This window comes from Falco cherrug, chromosome 5 (assembly GCF_023634085.1).
Source record: "Falco cherrug isolate bFalChe1 chromosome 5, bFalChe1.pri, whole genome shotgun sequence".
NCBI lineage: Eukaryota > Metazoa > Chordata > Aves > Falconiformes > Falconidae > Falco > Falco cherrug.
In genome coordinates, this window is record NC_073701.1 from 23567752 (window position 1) to 23583233 (window position 15482).

Genomic DNA, 15482 nt, shown 5'->3' on the forward strand with positions numbered 1-15482 from the left:
GTCAAAACCCTTCATTAGTTTTGCAGGGCTATGTTCTGCTTACATCACGGTGTTGCCTGAATCAGGAGTATGAGCAGGCACAGTCTCATACAAATGACCTTCTGGGAATGAGTAGGAATAAAAGGGAAAGGAGAGGGCTTTCGACTCCATCCATCCCTCCTCCACCTCCTGATACACACACACAAACACACAGATTTTCATACTTAAGCCAGTGCCAAAGGTGTGGGAGGTAATTATTTTTCTGCTAATATAGTTCAGAAGAAAAATACTACTTTCTGCAAGCAAGGAGGAAGCAGGGGAGGATTTGTGACTCAGCACAGCGCCTGAGTCAGATCACTTCTGGGAACCACTCTTAAGTGGTAGAGTTTATGCAGCATCCCCAGCCACAAGCTAGGCCTACCCACAAATCACAGTTACTTCAGATGATACACTAAGAGACTGCCACTACAGTTATCTCTATTTCCAAAGCACAAGCAATATAACCAGTAATATTCCCCAAAGTGGATGTTTATTGCTTAATAAAATAGGCATTGGCTAAGAAAATGGAAAAATATTAAATATTCATAAATATGAAAGGCTTTATACCAATTTTAAAGGAAGCCTGGAAAAAGACAGACATTTTTATCACAAAACTGTCCACAGTCATGGCAAGATATCTTGGATAAGTACATTCTGCAATGATTTGTGAGGGAAAACAAGGACATTCTTCAGCAGTGTTGCAAAGGGAACTCATATGGCACAGTTCAGATAAGGACAGCTGTACAGTAACAATTTGGGGAGGTAGCCCCTTACTGTCTTGCTGGAGTCTTAAAATATTAGTGGCAGATTGCTAGATAAAGCAAATTCTGTGGGTGTAGTGCAGCGTTCTTTGGGCTGCAGATGTCATTTCTATTTCAAGAATAATAAAGGTGGTCTTGGAATAGGAAGGAAAGACATGACGCAGGACTAGAAAACCAGCTGAAGTGAAAAGAAAGAAAAACCAGGGAAGACAGTTTTTAAGCTGAACAGTGACTATTTTGGAGAAGGTAATGCCATCTAAACATATACAAATATACAATTCAAAACCATGTGCTGGAATGCATAAAAAAAGAAAGTTTTGGCATCTGTTCCCAACGCTCTCATTCTTCTGTTTTCAAACCATGTTTTCATTGACTTCTCAAACTGAAATACATGCACACACACAAAAGCAGATTCATACAAATGGGCATGTGTACACAAATACTATTGTTTTGTACTTGTCAAGTCTTGCAATACTGCCCTTGCCTCATTCGTTGAGGCGAGAAAGGAATAGCAGAACAAAAACAAAAGCCACAACAAAACCCAGCTCTTTCTTCTGGATCCTTTCTTCTTGGGAAGCAATTAATCTTCAATGTCCTCTGCTTGTCAGTGACCTAACATAGGCAGCCAGACAATACAGCTTGCCCTCAGCATGGTGGCCACTCAGCTGCAGTTTTTGGGTGCCTGAGGAAGATGGTTGGATAAATGTACACACTGCCTTAGGCTTTTTGCCTCTCTGCTGGAAGAAACCTCTATTACCAGTCACAGAGGCATCCCTCTCCCCTCCTGGGGACTTCAACCTTTTTTAGCAGCTTTTTTTCAAAGTATGTAAGTATTCGCTTTCTTACAAAGTTGCTTGCTGATTAGAAGACCTTGCCATCTTTCCAGTCCCAGCACATCAGATGGCTCCTACAATCTCAACTTTATTTTCCAGCCATTTGATCTTAGCTCATTTCAGCTGAGGATGAGGTCCACACAAGATATACAGACTTTGAATGTAAAAAAAAAAAAGTGGAAAAAAAGAAAAAAAAAAAAAAAAGTTGTAGTGTCCCTCCCATGCAGCTACCTGCATACAGAGAAGGAGCATGGAGAGAAAAGCGGCAACTGCCTATCTGCTGAAAACTGCACATCACAGAAAAAAGACCATTTCGAGCAAAACCACAAATGAAGTTCAGTAAGTTTACTTTGAGGCTGTTTTGAACAAGGACCACAGTGTGCTGTAAAGCAGTCTTACACTGAGATGGGGGAGGGTGAGGTAAGGCATTCACTGCCCGACAGGGATTCCTAAAGATGGGCTGAAGGTAAGGCAGGTAAAGGGCATGCAGGAGTCCTGGCAGTTCCTAGGCCAGCAAGAATCAGCTGTCATGCTTTCCCAGGAAATGGCTTTAATTTTCTGCTGATGGACAATCATGGGCTCTCCAAGAAAACTGTTCTTGGGCTCATTGTAAAGGTTTTATCTATACCTAATCACTGTGAATGATCACAAATAGGAAGAACTTTTATTTGCCCCTCTCCCTGCGGAGCTATGCAAAACCAAAGTCAGTCTGGCCAGAAGACTGCGCATGTTCTTAGTGAGATGATCCATCACACTTCCACCTTTTTTTTAATTTCTTCATGTTCAAGCACAGCTGTGACAATCTTGCAAGCTGCAGTACCGGAGCAAATTTTTGATCCAGTTCTGTGCCACTGGATTCACTCACATAACTGGTATAGGAATGTGTCAAAATGCTGTACCATCTTTAGTCTGGTCAAGTGAACATAAAAACCCCCAAACCAATATATCTCAGTCTCTGAACTGAGAAAACTGAAATGATGAAAGAGCTTTGTTTCAGAATGCCAGATGTTGTTTGTACACAGCTCTGAGGAATAACTACACACATTACTGTGTCCTAAGGATGTAGTTTTTGAAACAAGGAACTATGGACACCTGTAAGTGCTAAAGCATCATGGTAACAGGAATGGGCTTCAAAGCACTTGGGTCTCAATTGTGACAGTACCAGCATTTAAGTGGAGGACTAATGACTGCTGGATTACAAATGCCTTTGTAAAGCTGCCAGAACCTCAGGATCATGAACAGCGTTATTTTTAACTGTTCATTCTCATAGCTCCCCAGGTAAGTGGACATTAGCCCCTTTTTTTTTCATCACTAAATAATCCTTCCTGTCTTACAAAGAGTCTTTTAGCTGTCTGAGCTCATTCTCCTGCTGCTCTTTCTAACTTACCACTTGTGAACAGGTTTAGAAAAGGTAAAAGCTAGCAAGGTAACAGATGTTAACAGGGATCCTGTAAATGTAGAAGTGCACCCAGAGATGATAATATTACAGTTTTGTGGTACTTGGAGAAAAATACATTGATGACAAAAATTGATCTTGCAGGTTAAATGCTCCAAGCCTATCATAACTGGCATACCATGAGCTACGCTAAGTTTTACCATCTCATGATAGAAAAAGTACAACAAAATACTGGATAAACCCTAAAACTTTCTCTTTAGATAGCTATCTATCTAGAACTGCAGCGTTGTATGTGACAAAAACAGGCTATATAGCCCCGGAGAGGAAAACTCACTCCACCTCCTAACTTCGGATAGTGCTTAATGGGCTTAGATTAGACTAAGCTCTGGAGAGACATAGATAGCATGACGTTTTCAAAATCAGTGTCATACAGGGTTTTCAGGAGAATTTTGAGAACCTAAAAATAGAAAGTTACCTGATCAGGTAAAGAAAGAATTTACGTGAACCACATGATGTGTGACCACTGCCATGTTACTGTCTTGATGCACACATGGGATTTGTTTTCTCTTTTTAAACTACTGAAAATGCTGTTAATGAAAATTCATGGTACAATGGCAAAATCCTTGAAAAGACATGGCCAGATAAATCTGAACAACTTTGCCTCTTAGTTTTAAGAAGAGAGTTTGGATTTAGGGACTCATCTTTTCAGTGGTTAATCAGTCCCAACTCAGACTACCTAAGCTCCAGCTTTTTTTATTTTCCACATTAGTAAGACTACTGCTTTTGATTTTTATAAACCTGATTAGGCTTAAGCTCTGCTTGCAGGCATCAGATAATAAAACAGCTTTAGGGAGAAAAATGCCTTCTGATATAATAAGCAAAACCTCCCTTAGCTCACTAAGTAGCTGTTTGGACAGAAAAATTAATGGTTGCAGTTTTCACAAAAATGTATTTGTCAGACAAAAGAATGGTTCTTTATTGATATTTACTTCCTTTGTAACTTTCTTTATGACTTGCACAATTCCAAAGATTTTAGTACAGACTGCGTGCATATTGCTGGAATGCATTGGAACTAAACATTTATTTATTTTGAATTTCCTTTTACATATAATAAGCTGTCAAGAGGGAATAATAAGGCTTTCCTGCTACAAAATAAACAGCTAAATTAAATTCTTTATGATACAGAAGTCTACAAATATAAATCTGAGTGGTATTTGCCCCCCTCCAAATTACGGATTTTAAATGAAATAACAGTGTCAACACTGGAATGTGAAAAGAAAAAGATGGGCTAAAGCTTGAGTTTAAATTTTCACCTATATTTTGAGAATAGGGGTGAGATTCAACCCTAAATTCTTTCATTGGGTGCTGTTTATACTAAACAACAGAACTGTTAGATCTAAAACAGGCCTTTGTAAAGCCTGTGTGTATGGATACATGGATATACTGGTTTGATTTCTGACCAAGAAATCAAACCTGATTGAAAGGAAATTTACCTTTTGGTAACTTCCATCACATATTAAAAAACCAATATACAACAACAACCTGTGATAAAACATCAATTGCAGAAATGTGCTGAACAACAAGAAGCAACAGTTACTGCAGAAAAAAAAAATCAGTAAACACAACAACCAACACAAAACAAGACAGAAATGTTAGCCAGGCTTCTAGTTTAATGTGTTAACAGTAATATAAGAGGAAACAAACCAACAGATTCTACATCTAAGATACAGAGCATTTGATATGTCCCAATTCTCAGACCAGGTGTGTACTACTGCCTTCAAAAAAGGGAAGTCCTCTGCAAGAATGGTATCTGATTGAAAGATTAGGTTCTTGAAGAAAATTTAGAGGGGAGGTTTTGTAATCTGATAATGAAATTGGATTTCTATAGATCTTTCCACTCTTGAGGAAAACAAAATTTAGTACGCCACATGAAAAAAGTGACAAAAATAGAATTTTTATATTTTCTTCTATTTATTTTATTTCATCAGCTATTTTCTGTCAAAAATGCTTCTGATGTAAAGATGTTGAGCAGCTTTAGCATTACTGAAGTTTAAAAAAAGATTTTTTGCAGAGGGCTAGCAGATGTTTTCTGAATTGTGATTGATGTGGCAAGGCAAACCAGGAAAAGATAAAAACTCAAAAAATAAGAGGCATAGCTATTCAGCCAACTCAGGAAAATAGTTGCAACAAAGGGCAAAACACATATGGGATAGGTTATTGTTACATGTGTTAAACAGGAATTGGATCTGCTTCTGGGAAAAAGGGAGATTAAGAAAGATGACTGATCTTCCCTTCTCCCTTGCAGAAAGAAAATTTTGATAAAATAACTTCGATAAAATATAAAGAGACGGGGCAAGTTAGGTGGGCTGTATTTGCCTTTGGTCAATACTTCCCTATGATCACATCAACATATGATTTGTTCCATCAGTGAACATCTTAAGCATAGAAAAGTTTATTAGTTGTTCATACCAGCCAATATTTCTGTGTTCTCAGCTAGCACAGTAATATCAAGCAGATGTAACTCAGAAGGCAGTAGCTGATATTGGAGAAGCTTGATTAAAGAGCAGAGGGAAGGTCTCCAATAGATTTATGTAGCCACTGAAATTTTAAAATATATTTCCTCAGATTTGCCTCCTCTCAGTTCAGTGTGCTTTGGGTTTTTTCTTCCTATAGCACTTGTACAAGAAGCAATATTATTACAAATTCAGATAATCACTGAAAAAAATACTGTATTTGGAGACTAAACAAGACTTAAAATGTACTCACTGGTGGAGAGAACTATCTGACTGGTCCACTGCTCTGTGCTTTGCTGATGTTTTGATATTACTTTGTGAAAATCACAATGACCACAGGCATCTAACAATGCTTTTGGAAGGCCGGTACAAACAGAGTCAATTCAAATGATACTAGAGTCATGGAGCATGCCTTGTGTCCTGAGGAAAACACTCTTCTGTGAACTTTCTGTTGTCCCACTTCTGAAACAAATGCTACTTGGTGTGTTAGTCACCTCTTCAAGAGAGGATGAGAAAGCTTCAGGCATGTTAAAAAGTCCCAACAGTTCAGTAACAAATTAATAGATGTACATTCACTTTAGAGAAAATGAACAAAGGAGTTCAAATCATTCCTTACCAGAACTTAATTTAGTAAGCAATGCAAAATTTAGCCAATTTGAACCAAAGTATGAAATAACATTTGATGTAAGTTTGGGACTACATAAGATACAGTAGAGATGTCATCTGGGAGAGAACACAAGAAGAAAACAGACTAGATCATATCCTTACTATTTTGATCTGGAACAGCAATATCTTCCCTCGCCCGTCATGGAGGCAGCAACAAATGAGGCAATTACAAATGAGCAACTGGGAACCCAACACACTCCTGCTGATACCAGTTAGCTACAATCTGTATGTATACTTCTGTTCCTTTATGGTCCAGACAAAAGCATTTCTAAACAACTCAAACTGTTCTTAGGAGACAGCAGATGGCATTCCTAGATTTTCAGCTGCTTTAGGACAAGCATCTTAATGGCATGGGCTCTCTCTCAGAGCCATGCCCTACGTGCATTCTGAATGAGAACTCTGGGCATTACATGAAGAATAAAAAAAGGTGCTAGAAAGCCTGATCCATCCAGAGCTCTTCTGAAAAACCTCTTCACTAAGCCAAGCCAGGATTTTTTTACTATCTCCATGTCTGCTCTTTGATGTCAGCGTGGGTTTTATTTCCTTCATTTGGAAGGGGCTGCCTACACCCTGATGTGGTCTCACATTACGGTATTGGGATTTTTTGTTTTGTTCTGTTGTGAAGACATGTTGAATAATCATGCCAGCACTCACAGTAATTGGTAGGATAAAAGCTGACACAGTTATTGGGTACATTTGTAGTTAGTGCTATTTTTAAAAGAGCTACACAGCCAAGATCAAACAACAAATATTTCCCTGTTTTCATTGGCATTCCTTAAATATGAGAGAAATCTTTATTACAAGATGTCTGTGCCTCAGAGTATTCTTCTTTACTAAGAAAATCCCTCTTTTGCTATACTCTTCTGCCATAATTTACATCATTCTGCAGGTTATACCACTTAAGGAAACATGCTTTTGCTCCTGATTGTGCAAGCCCTTCTCACATGAATGATCTTTACCTATGGGAGATACTACGCAGGAGTCAGTTTACTCCCTTGAGTAATGGTGACCTAAGTAAATAAAGGACTTGCAAGCATGTGTAGAGTTTTAAGTTAACTATGAAGAAATAAGCTTAATGAGGACATTTGGTTCAGACTGTTCTCTCCTTTTTTCTCCACTCCCTTCCCATTTGTAAGGAAAGCAAAACAAATTGGCCACTTGAGATTAAAAACAGCTAGGCAATGACATGGGAAAGGTGGTGCAACTTGTCCTCAACGGTGCTGTATGTGCTGGAGAGATGGTACAGATGGTCAAGAAGTCTTGTTCAAGAATGAAGGAGAACGTAAGAAAACTGCTTGAGAGCACATTTCCTACGGCTTTTAGAGCCCAAAAGAAAAGAAAGAAACTGGACTTGGCAAAAGCTGGCGTTATTAAATGCAACAAAACAAAGTTTAAGGCAGAATTAAGATTTGGAAGCTAAATTTTGCCCATATATATTTGCAGCCATTCCTTCTGTTGTCAATGACCATTATCACATGGGTTTGGTGACAGCAAACTGCCAAGTGTATTGTCTCCACCAGCTTACTCTTTTGTACCTGCACATAAATCTTACACATTTTGGAAGCCTTGATGAGGCCACTTCTCCTATCTCCTCACACTGAAGGCAAGTCAAAATTCTCCACTGGTGTGCTGTTTATGCCATAACCTCACACGCATCAGGAGGGTAAATTTAAGCCCCTAGCTCCACCAGTGACAGTGTTTAAAAAGCGAACCATGTGCAAAACAGATGACTGTCAACTATACTTTGCCAGAAGCATACACATTTTGAAAAACTATTGTCTTTCTGACTTCCAGTTAGTATTTGCTTAAAACTTAAGACTTAATATGTGCTATTCAACATATAGAAGCAGGTAATGGCTCACATTTTTTTACCACTTTCCAAAAATGCATGGTTCTCAAATAAAATGTGGTTTTGGATTTCTTGAATTCTTTGTGTTTGTTACCTCAATTGCATTACTTCCTCACTATATAAAATGGTGTTCATTTTCTTGGTCTGTGCAGAAAACAATGAGAAATTCCAGTTGTAAATTTTGGTTGTGCACTACAAAAAAATTTAAAAATCCTAAACACAAGCCAAATAACTGCATTGGGTGTGTTTATTTCAATGGCTGCAAAATAGAATCATTGCAATAGATTGAGCGGTATTGTCTCAGTGGCTGGGAAGGGCATTGCATGCCCAAGCAGAAGAGCAATCACAGGCCAAGACAGTCAGGTGCTGGGGATGGAGTAAGGCAAGCATCACTGCTGCACACTGAGATACAGAAAGAACTAACATACACAGTTGCTCTAGATCCCATCCTCACCCTCCAGCAAAGTGGTTTGGCACACCCAAGTTGACATGATGCTATAAATGAGAATAGTGAATCTCCCCTGGGAGAAGGCATTTGAGGGTAGTTAAAAATCACATTTCATTCTCCCTGCTTTATACAGTACAGGCAGAATGTAAGGTTTCAGGAGCAGTGTGCCTGTAGCAACAACTGGGCTCTCTGTGTGGTGCTTAATCCTCATTTACTGGCCTAACCTACTCCAAACATCTGGTAGAGTGGCTCTGAGGATGCCTCAATTACACCTGAGTTCAGTTTGGCCTCTAGAAAAATTCAGCTTTAGAAGTATTATACAAGAGAGAAAATGCTATGTCTGCTGCCCCCCGGTTAGGTATGCTACCTCCAAATTGGGTGTCATTGAAGACTAAGTCTTCATTATAGTACCAGTTTCTATCTCACAACACTAAAAGGCCTTCTGATAGGCAGCAAGCATCAAATCCCCACTTTTCATAAATCATTCAAGAGCAAATGCAGAGTCCTGGAATCAAACATGAGATAGAGGGCTGATCTGCTTATAAGTCTTACATTAGGAGGATTACCATGGTCTGACATGTGCCTGCTGTCTTAAACTCTGTAAGCTACTCTATATTCTGCTATAAATGTCCCCCCATATTTTTCTTTCTGGGGGGAAACTCTGCATTATGAGATCATACAGAGTTTCCCTATAATCTGAAATTATTAGATTAGATCATATTTAGTGAAAAAATGGGATAACTGAAAAAAATATTGCCAGTCTTAGAGTCAAGAACAATCTTCACTGGAAAATGTAGACTATAGCCTAAACACCTTGTAAGGATTTGAAAGCCTTTTTCTCTTTCTTCTCCCAGAAACCTTACTGTAACTTAGTATGTACAACATACTTAGGCAGTGTCCCACACAGACAAAATCTAGACAGAAAAAACATCCAGTCCTATCACCCCTGGGATTTCCTTGCTTCACCTACCTGCAACAATATGACAAATTAACAGCAAACCCAAATGGACGACTTTGCCAATCCAGCATCTTTCAAATAGGCAAAAACTTCCTTGTGCATTACTCTTCTCATAGAGCCCTCAGTGGCTTTTTTACTTCTCATCTTCATTGCTGACTGTGGTGAATATGCCATCATGTATACACACCTGAATGGCTCAGATCTATCAGGACATTGCAAGTTAAGACAGGATACTTTCCTACATACTAACAATCTGATTAATGCCAGAGAGTTTGGGAAAAGGATGGAACAAGACTGTGACGATGAGAAAACACTGCAAAGAATATGGGGTAGAGACCATTGCTGGGACTGAGAAAGCATTGTAAGTTTTACTAGAGAAGAGTGTTTCAGGGCAAACATGGACTAATTGTAACAAGACAGTCCAAAATCTAAAAATGTCTAAATTTTTCCTTAACCTTGTCTGAAGGTGCCCAATTTTCACATGAACTCAGAGCAATCACAGACCTCAAGAGTAGCATCATTCTGAAAAATTAGTTGATCTAGTAAGTTATTTAAATACATGTAAAGGTAGTCATCTCTAGACATTCATGGATGAAAATTCTGATCTTATTTCATTTCAAATAAAAAAGATATACTCAGCCAGTTACACACCTTTGTTTCACTGATAGACATTGCACTGTCATGAGGAGGATCTGGCTTAGGTTCTTTTGCTCATACCCTCCATTTCCCAGTTGCGCGACTATTGCATCTCCAGTACACCATGTAAGAACTGGTGCTAGAGATGTACCTACACTACCTTTGTGTAGAAGAATGAAGATGGGTTAATTAGCATTGATAATATACAGCTGTGGGTTGGCTTCAGGGGCAGCAGGTTGGTTGATGTAGGTAAGGTGCAGCTGTGGCTGGTTCTGTTAAGATGTTGGGCAGCCAATGAAGGGAAAGCAGCCGAGGAAGAAGCAAGAGAAGAAAGAACACACATCCTGGATGAGGTGACATGAGAAGGCAGCAGAGGGACTGGCATGAAGAGTATGCTGGTATGAGATGGTAAAAGACCTTGTTGTAGCTTGATAGTTTGGAGAGTGCTGCGACACTTTTGAGTAACTCTCTCCTGCTAGGAGACTCCAGTGAAGCTCAAACACATCACAGGCTTAGCTTTTTGTGGTTCTTTTTGAAAAGTTTTTGTTCTAGTAGAATAGTCAGGTGTCCTCTCTAGCTTGGTCTTCTGCCCATATAACTCTGGTTGATCAGCAGAGATCTCATTGAAAATACAAGTATGGAACACAACATCTACTCAAATTATATGGCTTTCAAGTTATCTAGAAGAACTTATAAATTGTTTGGCAAATATCAGATAGGCAATAACTAGTGGCAACACCACAGTTACGTGAAGACAAAATACAACATAAAGAGGATGAACAACATGTATGAGGTGGTATAATTGAGCAGCATGAATAAAGGTGATATAAATGGAATTTAATAAGTTAAATGGGCATGAGTTAGCATGTGTAGGAGTAACTGATTGCCCTTTCCAATAGTCAGGAGTGATTTTCTTTTTTAATTGGATGATGCTTCTTCATTACCAAATTGGATGCTTCTTTTTGCCCTCCTCAAGCACAAAATGTTTAAAACAAGTCTTTAAAATATGTAATAATGTAAAATGGAGATAGAAGAGTAATCAACAGAGAAGGCTTAACACAAAAGGGCTGCCTTGATTCTGTCCCTAGAAAACTTTGCAATGCTTTATACTCCTGCCAAAGAGATACTGGGTAACAGTTTCCAAGACACTGAAGTGATTAAGTTTTGGTGTAAATGCTGATTTTGCACTTGTCTACTTATGTCCATCAAGGGAACTTTTTTCCTTCTCTCTCCTTTCTCAGACAATATATTGATCTTAATGCCATATTAAGACGGGTGCTCTACTTACAGGTGAAGTTTTGGGTTTTTTTACAAGACTGCATTGGTACACCAGCAGTAAAGTTTTTTCAGCAACTGAAATAAAGTATGCGCTACAAGACTTACATTAGTATGACAGTAACAGAATAGTTGAAGCGTTAAGTCTGGCCTGTGTATCAATGATATAAAGTGCTTATGTCTAATTTTCAAAGGTAACTTACCACCGTGAAACCTAAATCATCCATGTGCTTTTGAAAATATTCCCCGTTAATTTACAAGTTAATGCCATGCTAAACAGACTGGGAGCAGACAATTTTTCCAGAAGCAATATGACTTTAAAAAGTATTAGAAATAATAATTTAAAAAAGAATTTGCTTAATTATCCATATTAAATTTTATTTTGTTCACAAAGCAACTGTCAGCACTGGGATGAGAGCTGTGAGAAGTATCTACAATCTACTGCTCTGCCATATACCTCAAAGTCACAACAAAAACTACTCACTCCAAAAAACGTTTTCAAGAAAGCAACTCAAACTATGTTTTTTAAAAAAGAACCCAAAACCAAACCCACAACCACCCAATCAATCCCTATTGCACTTCTTGAAAATGTGTAAATACTTAACACCAATTTTTGAAGGTGTAATGGTAACCCAAAGACATTGAATTCAGTGCCTACAATTGTTTTTGTGGCATGAGTAGAAGATGTCTGTCTCATCTTTTAAACAAAATGTCTATGTCCTTCCTTATGACAGGTGGTCTTGTAAATGTCCATATAACTGCAAAGAATAAAAATATCATCTGTTCTCTTAAAGATTATGAAATATTTATGTGCCTATGACAGTCACCCAAATGTAGTCTTCAGGCTTTTTTGAACTCGTGACCTCAAACCCTTTTGATTTTAGGAGGCACTAAAGTAATTTGGGGCTTGGGACAGTTCAATCCTAACAAAGATTGTCAAAGGCACCCTTGCTCATCTGCCTGTTGGTGAATCAACTTTGCTTGCAGATGAACCACTTCCTGTGCTGAACAGCCCCTTTGCTGAGATGTTTTCTGGCAAAAGATACCCAAGTCCCAGGACCTAAGGCACTTAGAGAAAAGGGAGGGATTCTCACATATGAGGCTCATATCCTCCATTTGACCATCTGAAGCTTTCAGATACCTGTGTTGACCCTGATCTACCTATCACTGGCAGCCAATATGAAACATACAGAATTAGAAGCCACTTATGAAAGTGTTAAACCTTGAACTTTTGCTTCAGTCTCTCTATCTGCAAAATAAAAACACTAGTAGTTTACTTTACAGGGCATTTCATATGTTCTTTCCTTACTTCTAATCATACTTATGTGGAAACTATATATTCTGAAAGTGATCTTTAAATGCCCAAAGCTGATTACAAAAGATATCCTTTTTAAATTAGATTATTTCCTATGGATTAAGCCAAAGAGAAACAAAATCCACCCAAACTCCTTTTGACATCATAAAAAATTATTCCATGCTGCAAGCCAATGTCTCCACCTCAGACAACCTATTTCCTAACCCCATCCTGATGAATTTAAGATTTGCATGCAAAAATTCACCACGTGCTTCATAAATTTAGTTTGTAAGATTCATTGTGCTTTATACTTTTTTTTCCAAATAGTGGTGGTTAGATCTGGACCTCAAGCCAAGCAGCAGATGTTGGGATTTCCATGCAGAAGGTGGCTGCCAATGATCCAGAGGATCCCCTCTTACTAATGAGATGCTGCTTCCATACACTTACAGAGTCTGTTAAGTGAGAAGAAATTACAGTGCATGTTACATTCATGTAATTTTAGGACAAATCTGTGCAGGTTGCCTCCTCACAGTGGAAAAGTCTACAACATTTTGGAAGGTGAAGGAAGCAAAAGGCAATTCTTTAAGGATGGCAAAACACAGCAAGTGCAATGTTGGTAACTCACTCACTCTTGTTTATCATGTCTTGGGGACAGAACTTGAATGGGACCCAGAGCTTTGACTTCTAAACCTCTGCACTGACTTATCATGTAATAATGTAATCCTATCATGTACTATTTATGGTTGTCTGAGGCAATCTTATCTAAAAGGCCCCATGAGAAAAGTTATGCCCTAACACATAGGGATGTGATAAGTTCTACCTATGCTAATCAATAGGCACTTGTGCATTTAAAAAATGCCCAGTGAAGATTGAGGCTGTATTAGCTACAGACCTCAGTAGGATTTCCAAAAGCCATGCAAGCCCCAAAGAAGGCTGTTTCAATAAGTATGTCCCTAGTCAGAGCCATAAAGACATAACAGAGAATGTCTGTGAGGTCAAGTTGATGGTTTGCTTGCTTCACTCTGCACTGGCATTTCACTGTCTAGATTAAATATTTGTTAGCATGCACCAGGCTCCTTAGCTCTGTTCTGATGCAAATTAAATACTTCTCTTGATGAGAAAACCCACAAATGGACTATTAGATAGTCTACACTGGGACCAAGATCATATACACACGTGGATATGAAGTGTCAGATTTGGCTCCCTCAGCTTCGTCTAGCCTTCTAAGAGCACTAGAGCCAAGAGACTTGAACAGTAGTAACAAACCTCCTTTGTCTTGGGAAACACATGTTGTTCTCCAAAACAGCAAGAACTATAAGCACAGTTAAGCTCAGCCTATGTCAGAACAACTCTCAGCATAATCAGCATCTTACCAAGAACATTCCAGTTCACAGATGTTTAAATTTCCGTACCTTACCCTTACCATACAGTGGGTACCAAACTAGAAAGTGCCAAAAGACTCATCAGAGAAGGACTAGGAAAGAACAACAAAACCTTAAGGAATTAAGTGGATGACAGTGCAGACTGAAGACCACAGACAGAATACACTTCATGAGATAAATCTGGCCAAAAGCAGAGTTGCATGGACTGAATGAAGGTATTGCATGGTACACTATTGCCTGCATGAAACAACCCACTGCAGTAATCCCCGATAGAGGTGGCATGAACAGTGGATGTTAGTTCTGAATCAGAGGGGAAGGTCTTTAGCTGGCTAATAGACAGCGTTTACTTTTCAATATTTCCTCTTGCCCACTGATGCTCAAAGTAACCCCAAGATGTGCACAAGCTGAGGCCTTGCAGACAGCTTACCAAGCATGGCTCTTTGTGAGATCAAATAGTAGTGCTGTCAATTGCCTCAGTATTTTTTGCTTTTGTCTGTGCTTAAGCTCCTCCCACAGAGATTCTCACCTATCATTTAAAAAGTTCCTACCCTTCAAGGCTGTGGAGAAAAGCCTGCATACATAGCTATGATATAACCTAGTGGGTCAGAAAACAAACCAAAGGAAAAGAACCTCACACCTTTTTCCTAACAAATAAATCATGGTTTTTAGGCCGATCTCACCAAGTTTATGGTAAGTTGACTCAAGGTTTTTGAATGACTAAAGTTAGAAGTACTTTAAGATATCAAACCAGCAAGCTCGCCAAATGGAATTAAACAAAGCTCACTCCACAGCTATTCTGGAGAAGATTAACTCCTTTCCTGCTAACTAGATCTCTCATTGCTATAAATACAGAAAGCAATGACAACTTTCAACTAACCCTCTCTCCAAGAGGCCAATAGGTCCCATCTATAACAAACTCTCAAGCCAAATGATATAAACCTCCCATACTGTGATGTCCATATTCCACCTCCACAACAGAATCAGTAGACTTCCAGTTACTCATACCTTCATTGTAAATAAGGAAGTGCATGTTAGACTATCAGAAGTTGCTTGAGGATTTTCTCAGAGGCATTACAAATAATTTAAGCAAGTAAGGCTAACAGACAACATGACTGTGCCATTGCCTTATGTCCTGTTGGTTCTAAATTGTTCACAGCACTCTTGATCAGAACGTCACATGCAAAGAAGACAATGCAATTTTAATGAAAATGCTCCTCTCCCTCCAAAATCAACACAAATGACCATACAGCATTTCCATCAAGGTCAAATATTTATAATACCAACAATGCATTGTGAATTCAAAAATTTTAAAGGATCTTTTGCTTGAAATCATGACAACCTTGGATCTCCCACTTTCATTGTTTACAATGGCTGCACAATCAGATTGACATACCATAAATCTTCCTTCCCTCTTCAGTTCTGGTTTGGTCATCCTTTGATTAACATCACATTT

At 38.7% G+C, this 15482-nt stretch overlaps 1 protein-coding gene across 1 annotated transcript in view; it reads right to left on the reverse strand.

The window, feature by feature from the left end:
• The window catches only part of CACNA1C (calcium voltage-gated channel subunit alpha1 C), a 493743-nt gene that overhangs the window by 180499 nt on the left and 297762 nt on the right, over positions 1-15482 (reverse strand). The gene's annotated exons all lie outside the window — the stretch shown is intronic.